Genomic DNA, 8,053 nt, shown 5'->3' with positions numbered 1-8,053 from the left:
TATCCCTCAGAAAGCAGTAAAACTCACCATTTATCTTAAAATTCGCCAATTTACTAATCTCGCACCTATCACTAATCCTGGAGGGTATTCTATACCCCCACACACACATGTATTAGTTGCACCTAATCTAAAGTTAAAGCTAAAGTTGCATCTATTAGTTGCACCATGTATTAGTTCCACCACCCCCCCCAGCCTTAATTCCTAGCTGCATCCCTACTGGGTACTCACATGAATAGATGTGCTCAATACCAAACGTGAATGATAGAAACAGACAGAGGGTATATCTGTTCCAATGATGGTAGTATTTAGCGGTCTGGGGTGATTTGGGTCCTGATGGGGGAATTCGGAGGTCCTTCTTGGAAAATTTTAGGAAACTGCATGCCCGAAAATGGACTTTGACACTATTCTCACTCTTAAATAGTAGATAAAGTTAATAAAAAAGAAGTTTAGCATGAAAAAATACTATGAAAAGTGAGAAAATTATTAATATATTAGGGAGCTGATATCTCTTTCGTGAATTTGCCCCATAAACGGCAATGAAATCTAAAAAAAGAAACTAAATACAATCTTTTCGAATAACCCTTCCAAATAAGCACTTGCAGTTTCTTTTTTGTCTTCGGGACACCTAAATCACTTCATTTTTTTACAATGAGTATGCAGTTAAGAAAGCAACAAATGAATACGAAAAATTTTATAATTACAAAAAACATTGGTTCAAGTAATCTAAGTAATGAATATCTTTTTTAATTACACCTTTAATATCCCTTCAAGATGCAGCAGGGCCCCCCTAACCTTGGGTGCCTCAGAGATTGCCAACCTGGCCAGTCCACCCTTGTACCCATATAGAAATGCAAGCCAGAATCAAGCTTGCAGCAACCTAGAAAAAACAAACCTGAATCACGGTTTAGACGCCTTGCTTATTAACATACCAATGCAAGCCCTTCCATTGTTTAGTGCATTTCTAATGGAAATAAAATTTAATAAATACAAGCCTAGGTGAACCACTCGGGTAATTTCCTGGGAAATATGTACTTGGAATAGAGAAACAATAACAAAAGAAAACAATTCTAAAACATTCGTACAATACCTTGAGAAGTAAAAACAGAAAATAATCTAACAGGAATCATGTCAGACCATTCTCAAAAAGCCTAGTAGGTACAGAAAGAGGTACTCTTGCAATTAAATCAACATAAAAACTTGTGGGATACAATAAATGAACACCTAATAACACATCATAACCCTGTGAACTAGTGAGTTGTGATTTATAACAAAAGAAGGTAATACTTAACTAGACAAAAGATATTAACTTCTATAATCTGAGTTGACACAAGGGTACTAACTTTTAAATTCCAAGCAGATGCATTTGGCAAAAAATTATCTATGACTGAAAAATAGATCATTCCTCCCACAATACCCCAATCCCGGGTAATATATTTGTAATTATGTATAAGCAATTCCCATCTCTGCTTAAGGTGAAACATAAGATAAATAAAGGAGAACCAAAGTGCACATATTAAGGCCAAAATTATAACATATACCAGGGCACTAATGCAGGAATAAAAGTCAATCTATAAATGACATGAACTATTTTATTATTAATCCAAAAAAGATCACTTAAGTTTTTTATGACCAGGGCACAACTCCTGTAATGGCATGCCCATGTATTTTGCAACAAAACACTCAAAAGTGTATGATAAGATATGAAAATAAATCTTCCTTCTTAGTTAGCTTCAAGTCAGCTAGATATTGATATGACTTTTGTCAACAGCAGGCTCTTCATTCAGTCCACTTTTGTCTCAATGCAATTCCGTGAAAGATTTACTACATGACATCTCTGTTAGCCTAACTGAAATATGCCATGGAATAAACTTACAATTTCCACACACTTAGGTATCAATATCCTTAAATTGGAGATAAATGTGAATGACATAAATAGCTTAGTTGTTATTTTTTACTACCTCATCATATACTTGGGAAATTAACATAATTATAGAATGATTGCCATACATCTGAATAATAGTTACAAAAATTTAGCATGCATGAATCACCTAAGTTTATTCACAAGTCCTTTGATGTGTTCTCTCTAAACAAGTGGACTGGTAGCAGTATTGTATGGTAATAAATGATAAAAATGGCTCATACTTTTGACAAGATATTAAACAGAAGGTAAATAATATTTTAAAAGAACATACCATGCACCTTTTAAAAGTGATGTAAGAATCTTTCTCAGACTTGAACATTCATTAAAATCTTAGGTAAGGAGTGTTCTTGGAAATCATTCCCGCAAATTAAGGACTTCTAAGGATATTTAAACAAGAAAGCTCTGACACTAGGTCGTAATTACAGTAAAATTTTACTCTTTTTATGCCAAAATAATGAAATATCTGATTTAACAGTTGCTTGTATACCTCTATCAGACAACTTAAGGCAATCATGTTTCACTAGAATGTGTAAAGCCGTCAACAATCCACATTAACCACTACTCAACTGGTAGATAACCAAGCACTCATGGCATAAAAGTTGCACATATTGGTAATGATGAAATGTGTATATGCCAAAGAGGGATATATGCATTAAGAACTCATTAGAGTCATTGTATCAACACACAACAAGCAAAGAGGGAAAAACTAGTTAACCAGGCCAAATATATGCCAGCTGCTCTAGAGCATTAGAATAAAGGAGCTTCCATGCTATTGAATAGATTGAGAATTCCATTAAGCAACTCACCATCAAATTTGATGTAAAGAGCACAAAAATATACCCACATATGTGAATTACCAGATTAAAGCAACGAAATACGTAGTTAAGAGGTAATCATTTAAAAAATCACTTTTGAATAAAATACATCAAGGACAGGTAAACACTAACAGATGTGACTCTGTTATAACTAGCTATGTGGAGCAACATCAAACACTTGCTATAAATAATAGTCCGGATGACAACCCATGGAATCAGTTTTAACATATATAAGTTCAATATCATTCAGTCTGGCCTTTGAAAATGAATATAGAAAAACAGACAACAAGCTAGAAAATTTAAGAAAAAAATACATTTTGCTACTCCTGATATATTCTCTCATTAGGCAAAATACAAGGTGACACCACAAAGCCAATGCAGAAGATGATTGCTGGGAATATAATGCTGCACATGCTTCTCCTGCTTAGGTTATTTGGACTTGAAATGCAATAATTGTATCTTATCGTTGTAGCAGTTGTTCCATTATACGGCCATCAATTCAGAAAAACCTGATGCAACAGGCAGCAATGAATCTGGAACAAAGGAATAATCTTGGTGACATTAACTGAGTGAACTTGAGTAAAATATGAGAATAAAACAATCACCACTGGCATTCACATAACATGCACTACAATTTAATGCAAAATATATGTACTGCAGAATACCTTGGTAAAAGGACTATCCACTTAGAAAATAAATAAAACTCATCCATACAATATTAAGGGTGGAATTTAGTACCAAAATATTCTTAGGCACTCAATTTAGGAGGACCTGAATTCAAGATATTGCCCACCCTGTTACTCTAACTGATGCACCCAGATGATGAGCCCAGATATGAAGAAACATTTAAGCACATTATTGAATAAGACACTCAAGTTTAATGCAGTAGAAGCATAATTATAATTGAATCCAAAGTATATTAATCAAGAAAGGATACTGAATATCAAAGTGTCAGAATGAATTTAGCAAACACGATGGTAGTTCTCAAATCCGACACAGTCATGGGCCACCAAAACAGCTTAACATAAGAGTAACCAGTGACTCAATTTAATTACCCCAGAAGGATTTTGAATACACTTTTTCAATGTAAAGTACCTATGTGGATGCTATGGAAGTAATGAAAAATGGTATAACTGAAAAATTGTCAGAATATAAACAAGGCAATGTGAAAGAAAAGAACTTGCATGGATAGTTCAATCTTACATTCGAACAAACTTGTCAATTTGAGAAGCTACCTTATTTGATAGATGATAAGCATTAGCAAAGACTGCGTGCTTATTTTTCAACAACTGTGCTGATTTCTCAAAATATAATGGATGAATGAGAATGTTTACAAATACTTCATTTAAAAATATACATACGTGGTCATATCCCAGCAAAATACCAAGTGCATGTGACATATATGGAATATAAGAAAGAAAGACTTACACCACCTAAATACACTAAAATGAGGCATAATAGAAACAGACAAACTATGTACAACAGATTTTAGAAGACCATGACCCAGGGTAATAGGTGCTTATGACATGAATAAACACACAAATAAAGACATGCTCAATATCTCCAGCTCCTAAGACTGCATGTAGTCTTCAAAAAACACTAAACCTCTCCAAGAAACGAAACCTTGGATTCATCCAGCCATCGACTATGCAAAACACACAGATGATTTTTTTCCAAGGAAAACTATCGAGAAACCAATGGTCAATGATTTTGGTTGCAAGCAAAAAAATTGTATCAATTCACATTTTAATATAACATTTAAGTACTCTCTTATAAAGAAGTAAACAAATAGGACTTTTAACCATGAAAATAGCAATTAGGTACCTCTTAATTAATTATTAAAAAGTCTTCTTTCTTTTGTACTTTTAGCCGCAGTTAGTTCAAATATGGTATCACAAAATGAAGGTAGTTTCAACATCATTGAATTGTCAATATCAGCAATGTTTTTGATTTGTAAATTAGTTCACAGACCCCAAGAATACAATGAAGCTATGAAGGGAAAGTAGAGATATCACTTGCTTGTGCATGCTTGCCACTTTTTACTTACAATTAGCACATATGTGAACCAATAATTAAAGAGTATGTTTAATTACCACTTTATTTTAATAATTATACTTCAGGCAGTGCCTGACATTGAGAACCTAAACTATTGAATGGACGATAAGGATACATGAATGCTTTGTTGATGCAATTCCCTAATAAATGCCCTGGCATCACTTTATCAATCCACCAGTTGTTTGTAAGAAACATTTCCAATAAACCCATTTATAAAGGGATCGATATTACTTGTACAATCATATTGGTACAGCCTAGATCTAATAGGTAATTGTTTCTCAGGCTGGTTAATAATCTAAACAGGACAACCGTTAGTGCTACTATTGAATAATTTCAAAATTTAGTCATCATAAGAAGAGATAAGTGGGCAGAAAACTTGTGTTAAAAAAGTGCTACCGGTTGAGCGAAGGTATGTTGGTGAAAGCAAAGGATGATGGAATTGAAAATGCTACTCAAGATGAACAAAAGAAAACAAAGTCCAACAACCAGATGACTGAAAGACAGTAACCCAATAGAACGGTGACACAATACTTCGTTATCACCAATAGTAATACCTTTCATCAAAATGCACTGACACTGATAACAACATAAACACACTCTCTCAGCAAATGCCAAGAATGGTTTGAACAACAGTACAACCTTAATACGTACATACCACACACGATGGCTCTTCAACTTCAGCAAAGGAAAAGACTTCAGGCGACACCAGTAGCATGTCCTTATCAGCCGGCAATCGAATATTAGACGCCTCCTCTTTGGCGTAATAGACTTAGGACAATTTGCGACGTCGAAAATCGTCGGAACATCATTGGGCTTTTAATATTTTCCAGCCTTCCTTCCGAGTGGATTCAAATTTTGATTCGTATAAGTGCACCTGTGGCAAGGAAAACGAAGATAACTCGCAGGAATATGTTTTAATAATGATTAAATGGCTAAATAATTACGTGCATGCATTATGTAATGTATGTTGACTATAATATTAATCAAGGAAGGTTTTGCGGCTTCTAAATCGCATGAAATTACAAGGTGTAAAATCCGACATGGATTCGAGTTCAATTGCCTACAAACATTCGTTACCAACAACATAGTTCCAAAAAGGACATGAATATTACATGATTTCAGTAAGTCTTTAATAAAAACTAGTATCATTGATTGTATCACACGTAAAGTTCCTCATGATATTTCAAACGTGAAAGTACTTATATGTTACAGGTATAACTTTCAAGGACATTTACAAGTATAACTTTCACGTGACAAAATAATAACAACTTACCACATTCCATCATGTAAATAAGTTGCGTATTCTAGTTTATAGTTTAAATTAATCAATTGAATGTAGCACGGGTTACTTATATCAGTATTACGGCACTATCAAAGTTTAAAAACCATTGACACAAATAACCTTATACCTATACATGAAAAACTCTCAACAATAGCAGGAATTATTATGCACTCTTCTGTTTACATTACGTACAACGTAAAACTGATTGGCAAAGGTATTAATCTTTGAAGTAAATCACAGCCTTTCATCAAATTAAGCCGAAAATAAGTAAGAACTTGATCTTCATATGAATACTTACCCAATACATTGATTTACATCATCTTCTAACTCACCTCACAAATAGTGGAAGACGACTACGGTTGCCACTCATCCATCCCCCACATTTGTAGCCATTTAGCCCTTACCTGAGGATTACAAGGAAAAACAAAAGCGCGATACACATCCCCACAACTAATGGAAGAGTTTGGTGCAGAAGAACCGCCCATCTCTCTTATTTATCAGTAGGGTAAAAAAGAGGTTCCTGGAGCGGTTTCCATTTTTAATTACTCCCCCTCTCCAATTAATTATGCTCCGCCATCTTTAATTACGCTATCACGTGACTTTAAAATCGACTGTCACTTGTTTTATTGATCTCAAGTTGTTTCCCTTTCGTATTCGTATCGTTATTCATCTATTTTCGCTTATCATTTGCTATCTCTGACGTTATTTACTATTTCTCTTTTCGTTTATTTTCCCAATATAGACTGTCACTTGTTTTTCGATCTTCATTTGTTTCCCTTTCGTCTTCTATTATGTTATTCACCCATTTTCGCTTTTCATTTGCTATCTCTGACGTAATGTACCATTACGCTTCTCATTTGTTTTCTCGAATGATTTTCGATCGTCATTTTCTTTTCCCAAGCTGCTTCCCCTCCCCTTAATCTAAGGAGGTTCTGGGTTCGATAGGAAATAATTCGACAGTGTCTGGAGCACCCAGGGCCCTTTGTAAGTGCTCCGCCGTCTTTAATTACTACGTCACTTCCGGTCACGTGCCTTGAAAATCGACTGTCACTTTTTTGATCGTCATTTGTTCCTATTTCGTCTTCTTTTATCGTTATTCGCTTATTTTCGCTTATCATATGCTATCTCTTACGTAATTAACCATTACGATTCTCATTTGTTTTCTCCTTCGCCGCTTGTTTTCCCCATATCGAAGGATTTTCGATCGTCATTTTCTTTTTTCAGGATGCTTCCCCTCCAACCTCGCCACCCTCTTCCTCCCCTCCCCTTATCCGCTAGAGGTTATGGGTTCGATAGGAAAGAGTTCGAAAAATGAAAGAGAAAGAGGTGGTAGATAATTTTTTTTTATTTCAGGTATGCATGTTTACAAACATTGATAAATTTCAATAATCGATTATATTATCCATTCGGGAAACAATAGTTTTCAAGTCATTCGCTATGCTCGATAAACCTGATGGGTATTTCTTAGGACAAGGGATACCGAAGAGGTTGAGATCATTTTTACCAGCCTTTACCAGAGTGTTATTAAATTCACTGTATTCGTAAACATTTTTCCCTCTAAAAAAGTAGAGGATCCCATTCGTATGTCTATATGCTGATTCTATACCCATAGGTATCTGTGGCAGGAATTTCGTTTGACGAGCTTGACTCTTCGGTCTAAAAGTGCACTCATCCATTTCAATGATGAATTCTCCACTATGAAATATGAGTGTGCGGCCAGAGTATGTATTAACAACGGCTTGTACTCTCGCGTTTCTTGGAAGGCCGGCGGTGATAATATTCATAGGACGACCTTCAACCAGTTGCATAGTTGGATAATTAACCATATATATCATGTTATTGATAAATATTGCAATTTCTCCACTAGGCCTGCGATAAACTGCATCAAAACCATTGAAATTTTTCTCAGGTAAAAATGGTAACCAATCTGTGATTAGCTGTGGGCCAACCATGTCTATTCTTTCAGTCACTTCCATATCC

The 8,053-nt window shown here is 34.9% G+C and overlaps 1 long non-coding RNA gene across 1 annotated transcript; it reads right to left on the bottom strand.

The window, feature by feature from the left end:
- Nucleotides 1-1,571: 1,571 nt before the first annotated feature.
- LOC124162082 lies at nucleotides 1,572-5,650 on the bottom strand. Its single transcript, XR_006865478.1, has 2 exons — nucleotides 5,447-5,650; nucleotides 1,572-3,269 (listed from the first exon to the last, which is right to left on the bottom strand). It is a non-coding gene; the product is annotated as an uncharacterized LOC124162082 (long non-coding RNA).
- Nucleotides 5,651-8,053: the final 2,403 nt, after the last annotated feature.

The sequence above is a fragment of the Ischnura elegans genome, chromosome 7 (assembly GCF_921293095.1).
Source record: "Ischnura elegans chromosome 7, ioIscEleg1.1, whole genome shotgun sequence".
In the NCBI taxonomy this organism is placed as follows: domain Eukaryota; kingdom Metazoa; phylum Arthropoda; class Insecta; order Odonata; family Coenagrionidae; genus Ischnura; species Ischnura elegans.
Note: the sequence above shows the minus strand (reverse complement) of the source record. Positions and strands in the feature narration are given on the sequence as shown.